This window comes from Nipponia nippon, unplaced genomic scaffold (assembly GCF_047370975.1).
Source record: "Nipponia nippon isolate SJK-2023a ecotype South Korea unplaced genomic scaffold, ASM4737097v1 scaffold_9, whole genome shotgun sequence".
NCBI classification, from domain to species: Eukaryota; Metazoa; Chordata; class Aves; order Pelecaniformes; family Threskiornithidae; genus Nipponia; species Nipponia nippon.
Window position 1 is genome coordinate 19,509,383 of NW_028262413.1, and position 16,852 is coordinate 19,526,234.

General features: G+C 42.9%; 1 protein-coding gene across 3 annotated transcripts in view; it reads left to right on the forward strand.

Annotated features, from left to right (window-relative positions):
• Nucleotides 1–16,852, forward strand: part of MAPKAPK3 (MAPK activated protein kinase 3) — a 135,195-nt gene that overhangs the window by 14,089 nt on the left and 104,254 nt on the right. For all 3 annotated transcript variants that reach the window (XM_087745157.1, XM_087745166.1, XM_087745156.1), the window contains exon 3: nucleotides 8,158–8,234. The gene's annotated coding sequence lies outside the window, so the exon portion shown is untranslated. The remainder of the gene's footprint in view (nucleotides 1–8,157; nucleotides 8,235–16,852) is intronic.

The following is a 16,852-nucleotide window of genomic DNA, read 5'->3' on the forward strand; positions in this document are numbered from 1 at the left end:
TTCCCAGAGGAAGCTCTTACCCGATGATGTGAGAAGTCATAGGTCTGTCAGAAGTGGCCAGCTTCTCTTGCCTCCAGCTCATCAAAGCATTCTGTCCTTGCATTTTCAAGTGGTCATGGGACCAGCAGGAAATTTTGGTAGGGAGAGGGGAAATCATGAGGGATTGACACCAATGTGATCTAATAGTTGGGAAGGACAACAAGCCTAGTCCTCCTCTGCAGCCCAGCTTGACACCTATAGCCCTTACACAGAAGCTTGAGCTCTTAGTTTACTCCTTTTCAGTGCCTTTGGACCATTTGGCCTACTTATGGTGAAGTTAACTGTCCTGTACACATACTGATTTAGTACCTTGGTTTTATATTCTTGTTTTGGTGCACAGAAATGGTGTGATTAAAGCCAGGCCTCAGGGATGCATGACCTGCAGTTGCTATTGACTTTGAGGGACATTTCTCCCCATTTGACCTGACAGGTCAAGAGAGATAGGATTGAATCTGGTCTTACCTAATATAAATTAAGACAAAAAGTTGCTCAAAACTGTATTCTAACATATCCTGTCTGGAAATGAGCACAGTCTTACCCTAACTCTTCCCAGCAGTGTCTTTCAACATTACAAAAAAAAAAAATTGGTCAGAAAAAGTTACTAGTAGATTGGCACAATAAGCTAACACTGTTTCATCAGCTGAAGGTTATCAAATTTAAATGATCTGAGTTTGTTAATGGAATAATTCCCATTGTGATAAGTCTGAATTTCTGTTTGGTTTCCAGAAGTTAAAAGATGTGGTTGGATTCTGCAAGACCTAGATCTGTAGTCTGCAGGAAAAAGGGATTTTCTTTCACTTTTCTTTTTCTGCGATATCTAAAAAATGGAGTTAGAGACTTAGTATTCTGTAGAGACAAAAGTTTTGTCCTCTGTTGTCCAAACAATACCTGTTCAGGTATGACAAGAATATCTCTGTTCCAAGCTGCCTTAGGATGTTTGCCTGAGTGACATAGAAGCATTTGGAAGAAGCCTACCTACATGCTGAGTAGCTCACAGTCTTCCCTCTTGGCAAATAGAAGAGGTGAATGCAACAAATGCTGCTCACTAAGAAGCTGAAAGCCTCAAGAAACCATAACTAAGATGAGTCTACCTCCTTCTGAGATCTTCCACAAATTCTTTTGTACTTTCTGTCAATTTAACATAGAGGATAGTCTGTATAGGGGATAGTCAAAATAAATTTCTGTATTTCTTTCCATTTGTTTTCCTTTCTTCCTCTGCCACTCCATTCTTTCTCTTCTTTCCCTCACAGCTTAAATGAAACCAAATAAGGTGCTTGGTAAGTGTTGTACTGTTTTAATTCCTTTTCTTTGTAACTCTATTAGTTAATGGAAGAAACTTTTGCACACTAAGGAGCTGTATTTTATGTTAGTTCCAGCAAAACAGCAATAACAGAAACAAAGGTCTCAAATCTCATTTGTCTTCCCTTTTTTTTATTGCTTACTCCAAACCAGACCAGTGGATGTAAAAGAGGACTGAAAGAATTCTGAAAAATGAGTAGTTGTAAACTTGCAAGTTTTGCCCTGAGTGCATGCTCAGTTTTGAAACTTTGATTTTTGCAAGGTGTTTGAGCTTAGAACAGTGGGTCCTCAAGAGTTTGTGTATTCCTGTAAATCGTGTTGAGAATCTGTCTCGGCTATGGACATTCCAGAATGGCAGTGCCCTCAGAATAATGGAAATGCTTGGAAAATATTTGCTGTGTCATAGAATCACAGAATGTCCTGAGCTGGAAGGGACCTACAAGGATCATTGAGTCCAACTCCTGTCCCTGCATAGGACAACCCCAAAATTCACACCATATGTTTGAGGGCATTGTCCAAATGCTTCTTGAATATTGTCAGGCTTGGCACTGTGACTGCCTCCCGAGGGAGCCTGTTCCAGTGCTCCACCACCCTCTGGGTGAAGAACCTTTTCTTAATATCCACCTTAAACCTCCCCTGGCATATCTTCCTGCCGTTCCCTCAGGCTCTCTCAGTGGTCGCCAGGCAGAAGAGATCAGTGCCTGCTCCTCCTCTTCCCTTTGTGAGGAAGCTGTAGACCTTGATGAGGTCTCCCCTCAGTCTCCTCTTCTCCAGGCTGAACAGACCAAGAGACTTCAGCCGCTCCTCGTACAGCTTCCCCTCTAAACCCTTCACCATCTTCGTGGCTCTCCTCTGGACACTCTCCAGTAGCTTCGTATCCTTTTTATACTGTGGGGCCCAAAACTGCACACAGTACTCAAGATGAGGCCGCACCAGTGCAGAGTAGAGCAGGACAATCATCTCCCTTGCCCAGCTAGCAATGCAGTGCTTGATGCACCCCAGGACATGGTTGGCCCTCTTGGCTGCCAGGGCACACTGTTGGCTCATGTTCAACTTGCCGTCGACCAGAACCCCCAGATCCCTCTTCGCAAGGCTGCTCTTCAGCAGTGTCTTTTTACCTTGTGTCACTGCCACATATCCTGCCTGCTGCCTGTACGAGTTAGCCACAAAATCATGTTTAGCCTGGTTTACATGACAACACAGGCTGCCCTACAGACTTGAGAGCTTGTAAAAGCAAACAGTGGGTGTCAAACCCCATCCTCAATTGGATGGAAAAGCAGACATCCATAGAGCAACCCAAGCAGACTTCTTCAATGAGAAAAGAAAGTCGAATGGTATTTGCTAGTTAGCAGAGATAGCTAGATTGAAAGAAATTTCAAGGCATTTTTTCTAATCGGGGGGTCCATTTTCCACCCACAAATGCAGTCCTGCTTATCCTGTCAGAATGACATGCTCAGCACCTCCCTCAAGCTGAGTTTCAGTCTTTCCACTTACTTGTGCCAGTGGTGAGGGTCAGTGCAAAGAGGTTCTTCTTGAACCTGTTCAGCTCTTGTTGCGTTAGCTTCAGTCTGATAATAAGTAATGAAGGGTGGAGTATGTGCATCCCAAAGAGTGTGTTCATAAATTCAGATTGAAGAAACTGGTTGTGTTTGGAGTGTGTTGCACAACATGTATTGAAAAACCCAGCCACAGTTTCCCTGTAATATGAATGCTCCTATTCATGAATGTCAAGATTTTTCCATTAAAAGGATAAAATCCCCGCACTGAATAATGAAAGATATTTATCCTAGAAGTTACATTTCCTACTTGTGGCTCACTTAGGACATTAGTGCAACTCTGATATAAAGGACACCCCATCTCCTGTCCTATCCTCCTACCAGCCGTTCCTGTCTCCACAACTAGCTTGGCAGATACGGTAGTTCTTTGTGCTGGAGCAGCATGTTCACTTGCGCTGAGATGGTTTCTTGCTGCCATGAAGGAAAAGGTTAAGAACTAAAACGAGCTCTGCCATCATCTGTAAGGCATTAGGAGCCCCATGCTGCTTCTGCTTCGCAGAATTCCAACACCCAATGGACTGGACCTTGCCGCCTTCTCTGAAAGACAAGCCAGCTACGGGGGATTTATAAATACCCTTCCATACAGCAGGCAGGGAGCGTGGCAGGATGGAACTTGGCACATCCCTGTGGCTTGGTACAGACTCAAGTGATGTGAGCCTGTTCTTGAAATATGTCAATTATAACAAGTGCCATGGCATCATATTTTGTACCACTTTGTCTAGAAATATCTGAGGGGGAAAATCTTGGTCATTTTGGATGCGGAGGGCCTCCTGTGCTCAGTTCAATCACTGCTTGCAATCTCATTGTGAGGATGCAGCAGATCAAAAGAAGGAGCAGATGGCATTAGAAGATGGACTAATAAAATGAGGAAGAAGGCTGCAGGCAGTGGGGATTACCCGCATCTTTCCCTTTTCCTGGCTAGGTGTGGGCTTGTACAGTCTTTGTAATACAGAGCTGAGTGCCTAGCTAAGAAGTACGGTCCAACTACTGAGGTGGATGTAGTTTTTAATGTCCACTTCTCTATCTAGGATTATGGATAACGACACTTTAACATCTGAATGCAAGGGAGTCTGCATTCTGTGCTGTCTGCTGCCCAAAGGTTAGATTTAAATGTAGCTGAACAGTCGAGGAGGAGGAAGGGATGTTTGTGTGATGCTGAAGTCTGCGTTCAAGGCAGTAGTGCCAGACTCTGGAGAGGAAATCCACTTGTGGAAGTGAACTAATATGATGTAATGCTCTGAGAAAAACCTGTACAAATCAGGAACTACAATAGCCTCAGTGTTGTGCCTTTTGCTCTGACTCTTCTGTGCTGCTGTTGACCAGGAGGAGCAATGCTAAACAGTCCCTGCAAGTGATGAGGCGTTTGCCTTTCATTTCACTGGGTCAGGGTAAGGGATATCATATAGAGACAGGACATCATCTAGTAAATGTTAAGTTTAGCTGCAAATATCGTGGCATATCACAGTGATATTTGTGTGAGGTGCTTCTAACCCGTTACTATGAAGGTGTAGTGCTTCTCATTTTAACCACTTTTCTGAAGTACTTACACCTTCACCATGCTTGAAACATTCACGTGGACACCTGCTGGAAGTATCTGAAATGCAGCCATGCAGACTGACTTGTTACACAACCTTGGTCTGCAACACACCTGTAATTTTCCACCTCAAATCCTAATACTGCTGGGAGGGGTTAATGGTAGTGTTACTCATGACCTGCCTGTTGCCTGCCCAGCTCTGATAAAATCTCTGCAAAGAGGGTTTGAAGGATCACTTGCTCTGATTATACCAGCTCATGTGGGTGCTTGTCTCTAAACTCCTGTCCCTGCTGGCAGACACCTTATTTGAAGATTTGAAGTTGACAGCTCACATCAAGCTCATGGGCTTTTCAGTGACTTTAGCAGAAGGCTATCTGAGAGATGTATTTATGATGTAACATGTTGTGTCATAGGTTGAGGAGCATCAAATAGTTTGGGATTTTTTTTCATTCTCTTTCAAGTGACAACAAGAACGAAGATCACATTATTTGAAAACATTCTGGTTCTTGAGCCTGTGTCTGTTGGGTTCTGCCACCGCTCTGTGCAGAACTTGATCCGTGTTGGGGATGGATGACCTCTGTGAAGTATTTAAGTGATTGGATTGGTAACTGGGGGACACCTGTGACAAATGGCCTTGTTACCTGGTCAGTGAGGGCTGCTAAATGCTTGCCCTTCATGCATGTGTTACTCAGAACCAGGCAGGTGCTGGGTGTAAATTAGGAGTATGTCTCCTCCAGAGAGCACATGGAGCAGCTTGGGCACAGGTCTGGTTTGCAGTAGTGCTTCTTTACATCTCTCTGGCAGTGTAAAGGTGTCTCAAAGTAGACATGAATTAATTTTTCATCTGTTTGACCTCCTTTCCTCACTCACAGAGGAGCAGAGAGGCACTGTGACATGAGGACGAAGCAAATTGATCAATTCTGGTCAGCACAATGGTGGTGATGAGGCTGTGACAGGGTGCTGACAAAATGGTGCTGTACAACTTTGTGTTGATTTATTCCAAATGCTAGCACTGTTTGTTCCCATGCAAGCAAGGCAGGAAAAAGTGGAGAATTGTGCTTAATATTCATTTTCAGTGTTGCAGTTAATTGTAGAGTTCTGTGAAAAGTGAATATTTTCCCTTTCCTAGTGTTCCTCCCTTTGTTAAACTAAGCATAGGTGAAAGCATTGGCTTCCCAGGATAACTGTATTAGCACAAGGTCATTTTTGTTTTGTCTCACTGTTCCATGTGTATTAAAAGGAAACAAATGCAGCCTTACTTGTGTGCATGAAAGACAAGGCTTAAATATAGTTCTCACTTCTTTCTTCAGAAAGGAGAGTCAGACCAACACTGATAGCCTTTGAAAACTGAAATGTTTGGGTTTTAATATATGTAAAAAAGAAAAGGGTTTATGTAGACCTGCACAAGAAATGGAAAAATAACCATAGTCCTTAAAAATGCTGGGAGAGAAAATTATTTTTCACAGAATTGAAAACATTTGGTTTGATTAAAAAGTCCATTCTTTAAGGCAAAGTTCTGATTTTTTTTTTTACTTGAATTGATTCCATATTGCTGCTAATTTGTGGTTTGAGCAGCACATTATGCATTACACTTAACTGTAAGAAGGTTATTGCAGCTTAGATCACTTGGAGCTCTGCTTATCTGTATGTAATATCTGTACCTCAGCCTGGCTCAGACTTGCAGCAGGCATTTATGTTTACTTGATAGCTGAGATCAACTGTTTATTCTTTGTGATCTAATAAGAGATATAGAAGAGAAAGGGTAGCGTGTAAAATAATGATATGCTCAGTACAGCTTTTATATAACAAAAATTGTACAAGGTGCACAGTGAGTGATCCATTTTACTGTGGAGCATGAAAATGGGCTATGCTGAAAGCTTTGGGAAAGGAAGAGTATCTGTAGGAGAAAGTAAACGCTTACCAGGATTGTATGACAAAGTTACCAATTTCACTTCTGTAGCAGTGAAATGACAATATAAATAGCCATTTCTTTCCTTGGAACAGTGTTGCTGGGCTTTAACAGACAAGTATGTTTTGTTTAGAAGGGTAGTCCCAGGTTTCAAACAATATCTCAGCCATCTGTGGTAAAATGAGGACCTCTGAGCTGCTTATTTCCTGTCTTAGTTCAGATTAAATGCTGCGGCCCCATAAACGTGGGCAGGCTCAATCTTGTGCTCTGTAAGCGAGCAGTGCTGGGACTTAGTATCACTCACAAAAGTGTATATAGTCCTCATATGGTTTGGTGGTGTTTGAATTTTGTTACTCGAAAGATGCACCGAGATGTAAAACCAGGAGGACTTTACATCACGTTTGTTTCCCAAGAAAGCGCCTCTTTGTATTTGGCTGCTGTGTATTTGGTGGTGTTCATGCCTGAAGCACGCTAGTGAAACAGTTCCCCAGCGAGTGATCCAACTGTGCCTGAGCCCTTCCTGCCTTTCCGCTTCCGTATGTACCAGCACCTGCTCTCCGTGTTATTTTCTCACCAGAGGCATCTGGAGGTAAACTGTGGCTCTGTTTCAGCATTAGAGTCATGCTTGCAGGGTGTGGACTGAACAGGGAAACAAGGAAAGGCAAAGCACCTGAGCAGTCCTGCACAGCGAGGCTTGTAGGTCTCTCATAAAAATGGGGAAAACTTCTCCTATCTTTTTTGAGGTTGATCAGCCTCCACAACAGTAGACAGCAAAGACTCTCTGCTGGCTCAGGAAGCTGTCTCATGCACAAAGGCCTTTGTGGTGGCCATAAATGCGCAGCATTTAGAGACGCCATGGCGCAGGAGGCGCTGACTGTACCTGCCAGTGAGCTGCACGGCTTGTCTCAGTGTGCCAGTGAGCCGGGACCACAGCTCTGAGCAGGAGGAGTCCATTCTTCACGCTGCTTGGGAAGTTGCCAAGTACAGTTTATCCTCTTAGGATTTCATCAGGCACAGCAGGGACAGAATCAAGGGGAAGGGAAAGTTGGGGGTTAGGTTCAGAAGCATTGCAACTCCTTCTTCACAGCACATCAGCAGGTTCTCACCTTTGGGGTGGCAACAGTCCTGGTTCCCTCTGAGTTCCTGCAAGGTCAGGAGCTGCTGCCTCACCCAGGAACAAGTGTTTCATTCTTTCCATTGGAGGAAGAAACAAGAAAAGAGTGTGCTGGATTTCAAAATGGGGCAGTATCCATTGTCCATATCACACAGCACATTGCAATGTAAGTCCCCCCTACCTCCCAGTCCAGGGGGATTTATGAGCTCTAGAAAATGCAGAAGCAGGCAGTGAACAAGGAGCTGCTGAAAATGAGCTCAGCTGCCATGGAGAAAGGAGCAGAAAGAGGGTTTAAAAGATTTTTTCACTAACAGGCCAGGTAGATCAAGCCCTTTGCTTCTGATCCTTGAAGGGACAACAGAATAAACTTGGTAGCGTCATAGAATACGAGCTTACAAACCTAAGAAATGCTGGATCCTCCAGCAGAGCAATCTGGGCACTGAGAAATGACTGTAAGTCAGATTCAGGTGGAATGTATCTTTCTGTCACCATTAACGCTCGAAGAAGCTCCTGTTCTAAGAATTTCAGTTAGATGTCTGTATTTAGCTGGGTCAATATAGGCAGCAAGGGCCTATGCTAATCTTGTGCTAAATTAGTTTAAAAAAAAAAAAAAAAAGTCCGATGTGTTGTTTAGTGAGTCAGTTTTTCCTGAAAGAAGATGTTCCCAAAGAGTGAGATTACCTATTTTTTGCTTTCTTTAAACCAGTTTCAATGGCGTGAATGGAGCCAAAGTGGTGGACAAGTCTGGGCAGAATCCCCTGTCAGCTGTGAATTTCACTCAAGGTGAGTCACTCCCCTGCTTTAAGATCATTACCTGATCAGTGTTGTGTTTGGAGCCCTGTGGTAACAATGTCAAACCTGCAGTGCTGGGGAGAGAGAATGACACTCTTTTATGCCTCTTCTATTCTGATGGGCCCACAGGCTAAGATACCTTGAGGTACTGACCAAATGAAACACGGCACTTGGGGCGAGCTCTGGCAGGTGGAAATTGCTGAGGCTGTTTCTAATGTGGTGTGTGGTGGGTACACAGCTCCTGCCTTACACGCTCCCCTCTGAGGTGGGGCTTGCTGGAAGGGGACTCCTAGGAGTGCCTGAAAAATAAGGGAATGTCATGCAATGAAAGGGTGGGGGGAATGCCCAAGGCTCTTCCACCCCTTATGCTGTGTGCTGGGGGAGTTGTCTTTGGCTGTTGTCTCTTGCTTTGTTCTGTGTCTGTGTTTTTTATAATGGGTTTAGTGAACATACTTGCCTCAGAGTTTTTTCCTGTCAATATGACAATGAGGTAAAGAGATGGGGATAAAACGCAGATTTTCCTTCCAAAGCACTATTTATGTGCACAGGAGAATTCAAGGCAGCAGCAAAGCATCACAAAACCCACAAGATACTGATGCTATATTATAATATCAGCTGAACAGCAGTTGTTGGTTGTGTTCAGTTGGCTGAGGAGCCAGGAGTTAGCAACAAGTGGTGAAAGCCAATCCGACCGAAGGCGAATTGTTTAAAAAAAAAATAATTAAGCACACTTACATGTGATTCACTGGGAATTTTTTAGCTGAAAAAAAAAATCAATTTACATTAAATATTAATGTTTTCTCTCCCAGTTTCTCAAAAAGCTCTTAATTTTTAAAAAATTCTGTGTGTACGGGTATAGGTAAAAAATGAAAGCGTAATGTTCATTTGAGGATGGAGTTTATATATTTAAGCTGTAATACCCTTGGGTATCTGGTAAACGGTGATGTAAATATCTCATGAACAAAAGTTCATGAGAAGAACTTTCAGAAGTAGCTGCAGCTCTCAAGACTGCATAGCTCCCTGTGAACAGGATGGATCGATGTGTGACAAGCTGAAGAAGTGGGCCTTTTGGCTTTAGCCTGACTTCTCAGGATTGGTTAGTGAATGCTGCTTAAAGAATCTTCCCCCTCTTGGAAGCCAGTTAGCATTTCAAATTGAAACTTATTTCAGTTAACATTGAGTAATTTTAAATTAAAAAAAAGACTGTAGCCATCATTGCTGAAAGCTAAAAGTACAGCTAGAGCAGAAGTGTGCTGCAGCTCAGTACGCTCCCACAAAACCCACCTTTTCTCATAAAAGGCTTTTTCTTCCCTGACTTCTCCTTCCTGAAAGCTTGGGTAACTAGGAGACTATGCAGCACATCTCAAAGTTCATCAGATCCAGTTACTCAGAAGAGAACAAGACAGGCTCCAGAAAGAAGGATAAAAGCTCTTTGGTTTCCTCAAAGAGGTTTCCCATTATGGCAAGCATTCTCACACCACCTCCTCCTCCGAGTTCCCTCTGCACAGAAGGGAGCATAACAAAGCATTGAAACTAATCGCCCTTCTCCTGGATGAAGGGTCAGGGTGCTGATCTAGAAAAACTTATCCACAAAGATAAAAACTGCTTCTTACTCTGGGCAACAGCACAGAATCCCCTGATAGCTGTTAGTAGCATTTCATTCCTGGAGACCTCTGTGGTCTATAACTAAGTCATGGCAGGTGAGGGGAAAGGGAATATGCCTTGTGATTTTGTGGTGAATCTGACCAGTGGTGAAAACAGCCCTTCACGTCTTATGGAGTGACAGCACTGCAAGTAAGGACATATCACAGGTAACGTGTCAGCCAGCTAACCTGACCTGAGTGGTGGTTGCTTGCTAAACCCAGGCTGTCATCAGAGTCTCAGAGATGAGGGGTGTTGTTTTCTTTAGGCTTTGGGACAGACTTGACTTGTCTCAGATAAGAGAGGTTAAGTGAGACCCAAATGACATAAGCATTCCTCATGGTGTTTTTGTTGTGTAGATAAATGTTTCCAATAGATAGGAATGGCCCTGAGTACTATTGTTCTGTTCATACGTAGCTAGAAGAGCGTATAGCCGTCTTCATAGACACTGGTATTGCCACAGTTACCCAGCCTCAAGTCACTCCATTGCAAAACACTGAAGATGGGACCATACACTGAAATCACTCTGAAACTGAAGCCAGCACAAAATAAGAGCTGCTTGTTAAGCAGTGCGTCATGGAGAGAACATGTGGCAGCAGTTTCTCAGAACTCATGTTGGCTTAAGTGGTATCAAAGAGGAATTCAGCCTGTGGTTGTAACCTGTGCCAGGGGTTCCCAGATTTGTGTTGCTCTAATGCACAGGCAGCAGCAATAGCAACCATAGGTATTAGCAACAGCCATCATTATCAGTACTGGAGTCAAGGGCAGATCACGAGACAGTGGCTGCTGGCAGTGTGCTGTTTCATGCGTATAGGAAGGTGTGCCTCTAGTTTCCTGTTTGCACCCTCCCGTCATATACTTTAGCTTAAGTATATTTTATATACTTTAATCCTTAAGCTACCATATTCCTTCCCAGAAGGACTCACCCTCCCTGTCCTGAGTCAAGACCCACACCGCACCCTTTCATTTACCAAATCGCATCTCCATCAGCTTTAACTGTGCTCTTGGAGATGTTTGCCCTGTGACCTGGGCAGTTCCTCCTTCGGTGATTGCAGTACCACAGCTGAGGAACCACTGGCCTATGTGGTCATGAACATATTGAGGTGATCTGTTTACCTCTTTGCTTTGGGAGAGTACCTCTTTCCCTGCAACAGGTGGATCCAGCTGAGAGATGTTTCTCTGTGGGTTTTACACAGAGCCGTTGAGATAAGATTAACTTAGGAGGCTAGTCCATTGCTGAGAGACACTAACCACTGAGTGCCAGAAATGTATCCCTTACAAACTGCATTGCATTAGTAATTAATTAAATGAATTGCTCAAGTATCAAAACAGTGTGGGTTTGGGTGAAATATAATTTGTAAGTGGAAAAGACAGTGGTGAGTGAAAAAATCTTCAAAATAAATTAAGCCACATTGCCCTTTCCTGATTTTCTAGGGCTGTTTTGTTCTTTAACAGCTTTATTAGGTCTATACAAGTGAGCTGACTCCAGCACAGAATTGAAATAAAAACAGTGGATAGGCACTAATGCTCTAACGCAAAGGTTATAACAGCTTTTTGAGTTTGCCTGTGTTCAACCAATTTAAAGAAGATTGCAGTAAAGGCAACTTACATATCTTCATAAAATACGGACAAGCGATTACACTAGTAAAGCATGAAATAATTACAGAAAATAAGGCAGGAAAGTCTGTCTCTCTTGTCCCAGGGCAAGACCAGATCTTTCCGGATAATCCCTATCAGATCTCTGACCTCTTAACAGCCTCTGCTGCGCATGTGAAAAGTCTTGAGGACAGTGTTTGAGCAAAGCAGGCTCCTCAAAAGAATACCTGCAGGTTCAAAATACCACAGGGTGAATGTTTCAGGTGTTTTATTGTAAAGTAAACCTCATCTACTCTTCATAAAGTTACTCATGGGGTACTATGCTTGGTAGATCGTTGCTTCCAAAGGTAGAATAGTGCAATATTCTTCCCCATTTTCTTTTTTTTGTCCTTTTAAGGTTACCTTTGATAATGTAGGCAACCAAGCCAGAGAAAAGTGATGTTTTAATAACTTGTGAGGCTAAATGACATCCCAAAAGAGCTTGAAGATTTGAACTGAAGCACTGGTAGGAAGCTAACAGATAATGACTGCAAGGCATACGTACTGTAGGATGTACTTTGCATGTGAGTTAATGCGTACAGCATCCACAGAACATACCTGGGTGAACGACATGTAGAGAGGACTGGATGCTTTATCATCTGCTGTACTTAATGCTGTAGTTAGTGCAGGGAATTAAAATCCCAAAGGAAAGTCTTACCTCTTGGCATCCATGGTTTTGATAGTTTAGAGTCAGACTACAGTGTCACCAAATGTGGGTTTATTTCTCCACTTAGTTCTTTAGTAAAAAACTATTGAAAACCAGGCACATCAGGATGGTAGCAGATTTACTCAGAGTTTAGAACAGTTCTCCACTTGTATAGTATAGGATGGAGCTGAAGAGGTTTTAAAAGAAATGTGATTGTGTAGTATGTTAATCTGAGATAATTTTTAGTGACTTTCTACTGTTTCTGTAACTCAAATGTATCTAGCATTGAAAAGATAAACTTTCAATTTTATTTGATACTATATTATTGCAGGGATTGCCTGTGAGTGTAGTGTACCATTTGGAAACCACTTAAGGAAGCTAGAAGGTCATCAGGGAGCCCTTGGCTGTTCTCCCTGCTGGTAGGGTGCTCTCCACATCCAAGAGTAAACACCAGTTTGGCTTTCAAGAATTGTGATTAAACAGTTGTCCTGGTTTGTAGCAATACTTTGATTTTACAAATGGGAAAAGCCCATTTGCAAATGCAGCAGTTTATTCCAGTATTTGGTGTGTTCGTATATGTCTCCTCTTTTGCAGCCTAACTAATTGCAGAGCAACCTGGTCTAACTTGGAGGTCATCCCTGCTTTGAGCTAACTTGATGGCCTGAATGAAACCCAGAGATCCCTTCCAACCTCAATTATATTATGGCAGACATACTAAATTGCGCTGGTGCTGGTTGTAGCACTCGCTTCTTAGTGGCTGGTCGTGTAGTGAGAAGGCTGAGAGTCTTTGTTTAGCTGCTGACATTTGTCTTTACCTTTAAGTCTGAATCTTCTCCATGGTAGTTTTCAGCAAATGGGTGTATTCTGTGATCTTTGCTGTATTCTTCAGGGTCTGTCTTTAGGAATTCTTGTGCAAAAAATGACAAGATAGGAGAGAGAGGGCTGGGGAAAGCAGAAGAGTCAAAGTCCCAGCACAAGACAAGCCTTCAAAAGAACATCTTCCTTAATTCTACATAATGGATTTTTGGTTGGGTTTTTTTTGTTTTTTTACTTTCCTTTGAAGTCTTGGGCACTGTTAGAAGTGGATAGGGATTTGGCTGAATCATAGTATTGATCCTGTTTGGCAATTTTGGGGGGCAATTTTTAAGCTACCCCGATTTTTGTGGTTAGTTCTGAACACACCAAGTACCGGGCCTTCTTTAAAATCAAATCACTAATTTGTCCAGTGAGATTCCAAACCCAGGTTTTTTTCTACTTCTTTCTACCCTTCTCCAAGACCAGAAAATGCAGTTCTTCAAAGAAGAACTTTGAAGAATCATTTTATGCTCTGACCTAGGAATATTAGCAAGAGGTGTAGGCAAGTATCTGTTTGGGTTGGGGCCAGAAGTGTTCCCACAGTGAGATTTATTGAAACCCCCAGTTTCCTGGGCAGAAGGGTTGATGGGCCTGACTTCAGCCTGCTGGAGGTATCTTGCACAGTTGGGGCTGGCCACTCAGAGGCGGTTTGTCTTTGGATTTGCACAGGATGGTTCAGTGAAGGTGCCAGGAGGGAGGAATTTTACCAAACACTTAATTGAATGCTGAAAGCAACAATTTCTTGTTGGGTGGCATCTGTGGTCCTAGAAGTTAAAAGCTTTTCAGTAAATGCAGTTGTCCATCTGACCCTTTTCCATTCTTATTTTTCTCCTCTGGTTTCCACCTGGGAGGGTTCTGCCCCAAGAGAGATCCAATAAGATATTTCTACTCCTTTCACTGATGATCTCTTCCCTTGCCTTGCCTTTTGTCCTTGCTGGAGTCCCCCGGGGCAGTGGGGTCTCAATCCCCAGCTGCCAGCCTGCATCATGATCAGCACTGTGCAGAATTCAGGCTCTTGCTTCATCCCTTTGTGCTATTTTCCAGCCATGATATTTTTCATCCCTTTCTTTCACACCCAGTTTGGGAGCACTTTTTTAAGGTCTAACTCTAAGCCCAGCACCCAGTCAAAGCACCGGGAGGATGTTCTGCATACCAAGGAGAGCAGAAATGTTCTCACTTGGTGGTGGGGGTGGAGGTGCATGTTAGTCCCTGCTGCCACATTGACCCAGTGGCTGTTGTGGAACTGGTGTCCAGGAATCTGCACCCAGAGAAGATAAGTGCATGATGGTTACGCAGATCAGCAGGTGCAGCCGCTCAGAGTGGAAGGGTTGATGTGCTGCGTGGCCTTCAAGAAATCATTGAATAGTGTTTTAACAGACCCAGCACGTCTGGGAGCAAAGGATTTCAGAGCTGGATTGGAAGTTGGTTGTATCTGCATGACTGTGACCTCATTAAAGATAAATCTAAATAAAAAGACGACTTTTCCAGCTAATAGTGTAGCACATAATTTACCCAAAGTTAAAAGACTTTTTGAGTTAAACTTGAGGATTGTTTTGTAGGAAAAAATATTAGAATTAGGTATTCTTTAAGAAGAGTGCATTATATTGCAAAGAACTGTGATTCTGCCCTCAGAAAAGAGGCATCTTCGTAAAAGCTGATCATTGTTCAGTGGTGAAGACAGCGTTAGGAACAAAAAAGTAAAAGCAATGTGGAAGGGGAGGGAGAGTGGGGCGCAGTTAATATAAATTAGAAATGGAGTGCAGAAAACTGGAAATGAAAAGGAAAATGTAAAATTATCCTTGGCTGCTATCTTCAAGGACGATAAAGAATTTAAACATTCTGCTTGAAACAGAATAAGAATTGTGTAAGGCCTCTTTGAAATGGAAATGGTGCAATTGTTAATGATGATGAAAATAAGTAGAAGCATTTAGTAAGTATTTCTGATCTGTGTTTGGATGACAGCACAATAATATGCTAGAATCACAGAAGGATAATGAATTAATTTCTAAATTATTAGGCCTTAAGAAAAAAAGTATTATAAAACACTGACTAGTAATAAGCATTTTAGAAAGTACACATTCAGATAACTTGCAGGCGAGAGCCCCAGCGGAGGTGCTAAGAAGATAGGTGGTTTGCAGATGGCGGTTTCTAATGCTGGGGAAAACCAGGACACTGGATTTTTGGCTGGGGTTTCAATATGCCAAAAGGGAAACTGATTTAGTCAAGCAAAATAATCATGTGGGGAGTTTAGAGTAAAGGTCGTCTTCCCAGGCTCCTTCTTTCTCTGTGGGCTTAGGGACAAGCCCTGGGGGAGATGATGCCTTTGCATACCTGCTGAATTTAAGGCCTCTCATTACTCTTACAGGACAGAATGACACTTCAGCTTCTTTAGGAATAGGTTGTTCAGAGCCATTGAATCAAAAAAAAAAAAGGCTCTGGGTCAAAAAAGGCCACAAAGTGCTGCTGGTTTGAGAGGGAGGTGAGCTGGCTGAGATTCAAAGCCATCATCCACCAAAGCAACATCAATTTTGGATTAACTGTCAGTGGGAGGTGGTAGCATGCTGGTTATTCTTGGATATTCTGTCCACCAGTGAGTTAAGCTCCTGCTTACTTACAAATTCATTTCCTTTGGAAATGTTCTGAATGATGATGCAGATACTGAAACGGTAATTCCTCTTTTGATGGGCTAGGAGGGGAGCATGGAGTCTGTACAGCTTTGAGCCTCCCTGCTAAAGAAAAGGTATTTTCACTGTTGAGCTTTTGTGCTTGCCATGACACTGTCCAGCTGCAGGGCTCGGGTGCTCCGTAGAGAGCATGCCTGTGAGCGGAGGTAATTTTCCCACCTTTGTACCCACTCCAAAAAAGGATTTATAAGACTAACTATAGGAAGGTCTTTCTACGTGCTGGCTGTGTCTCCACTGGGGCACTAACAGGGGCTTGCCTGCTATGTGCTCAAGGCCTGGATGAGATGCGAAAGCCCAGTCTGTTCGTACATAACAAACTGGAGCATAAAAGTGTGAGATGTTGCCAAAGGAAGCTCTTCAAAGATCCAGGAAAGTCATGCCCGAGTGCCACTTACCAGCCAGTGCCTTTGAGCTCCTGGCTGCAAAAGCATGCAGCAGTCAGGAAAAGCCTGTTCAAAGGAACAGCATGCCTTTGGGGAGAAAAAGAAGGCAAGGCTGAGGGTGAAGCATTAAACTAGTTCACATGCTGATTCTGCTTTGAATTGTATGATAAAAGATGTTTATTGTCTGTACCTCTGCACAGTCCCCCACCTCCCCATCAGCTTTGCCTCACAGCTTCTCATTTACCCTCCATTACAGCTCTGCTGTCCTCGGCTTGAATGGGTTCACCACAATGGCAGAGGTGGTAATTCCACTTCTGTTTCCTTAACGTTGCCTCAACAGGAAGGTGACTTGGCTTTTCGTGAAACACTGGAGTGTGTTTCCCTGAATTGCATTTGACACATCTTTTTCAAATGTACTTCTGTCTCCAGTGAGTATTTCGTAATTTAAGAATAAATTATTTCTTCTTGGTTTTCTTCTAGGAAATGCTAATATCTGTGAATATCAGAGAGGCTTTTGTGTTGTTAGGTTAATTCGGAGGTTAGGGCAGTCAGGTTCTGCACTCTCACACTTTGCAGTTTGCACCTGATATTATTTGTCACCATTCATTACAAATAAGATTCTCGGCCTAATCTTTTGTTCCTGCTATCAAGCTGGTATCTTTAATGGTGATGTGAAAGCAATATTAATTATTAGATGAATGGAAGGAGCGGAACTAGGAATGGAGTTACAAATGGAATTATTAATATTTATGGAAGCTTAATTAT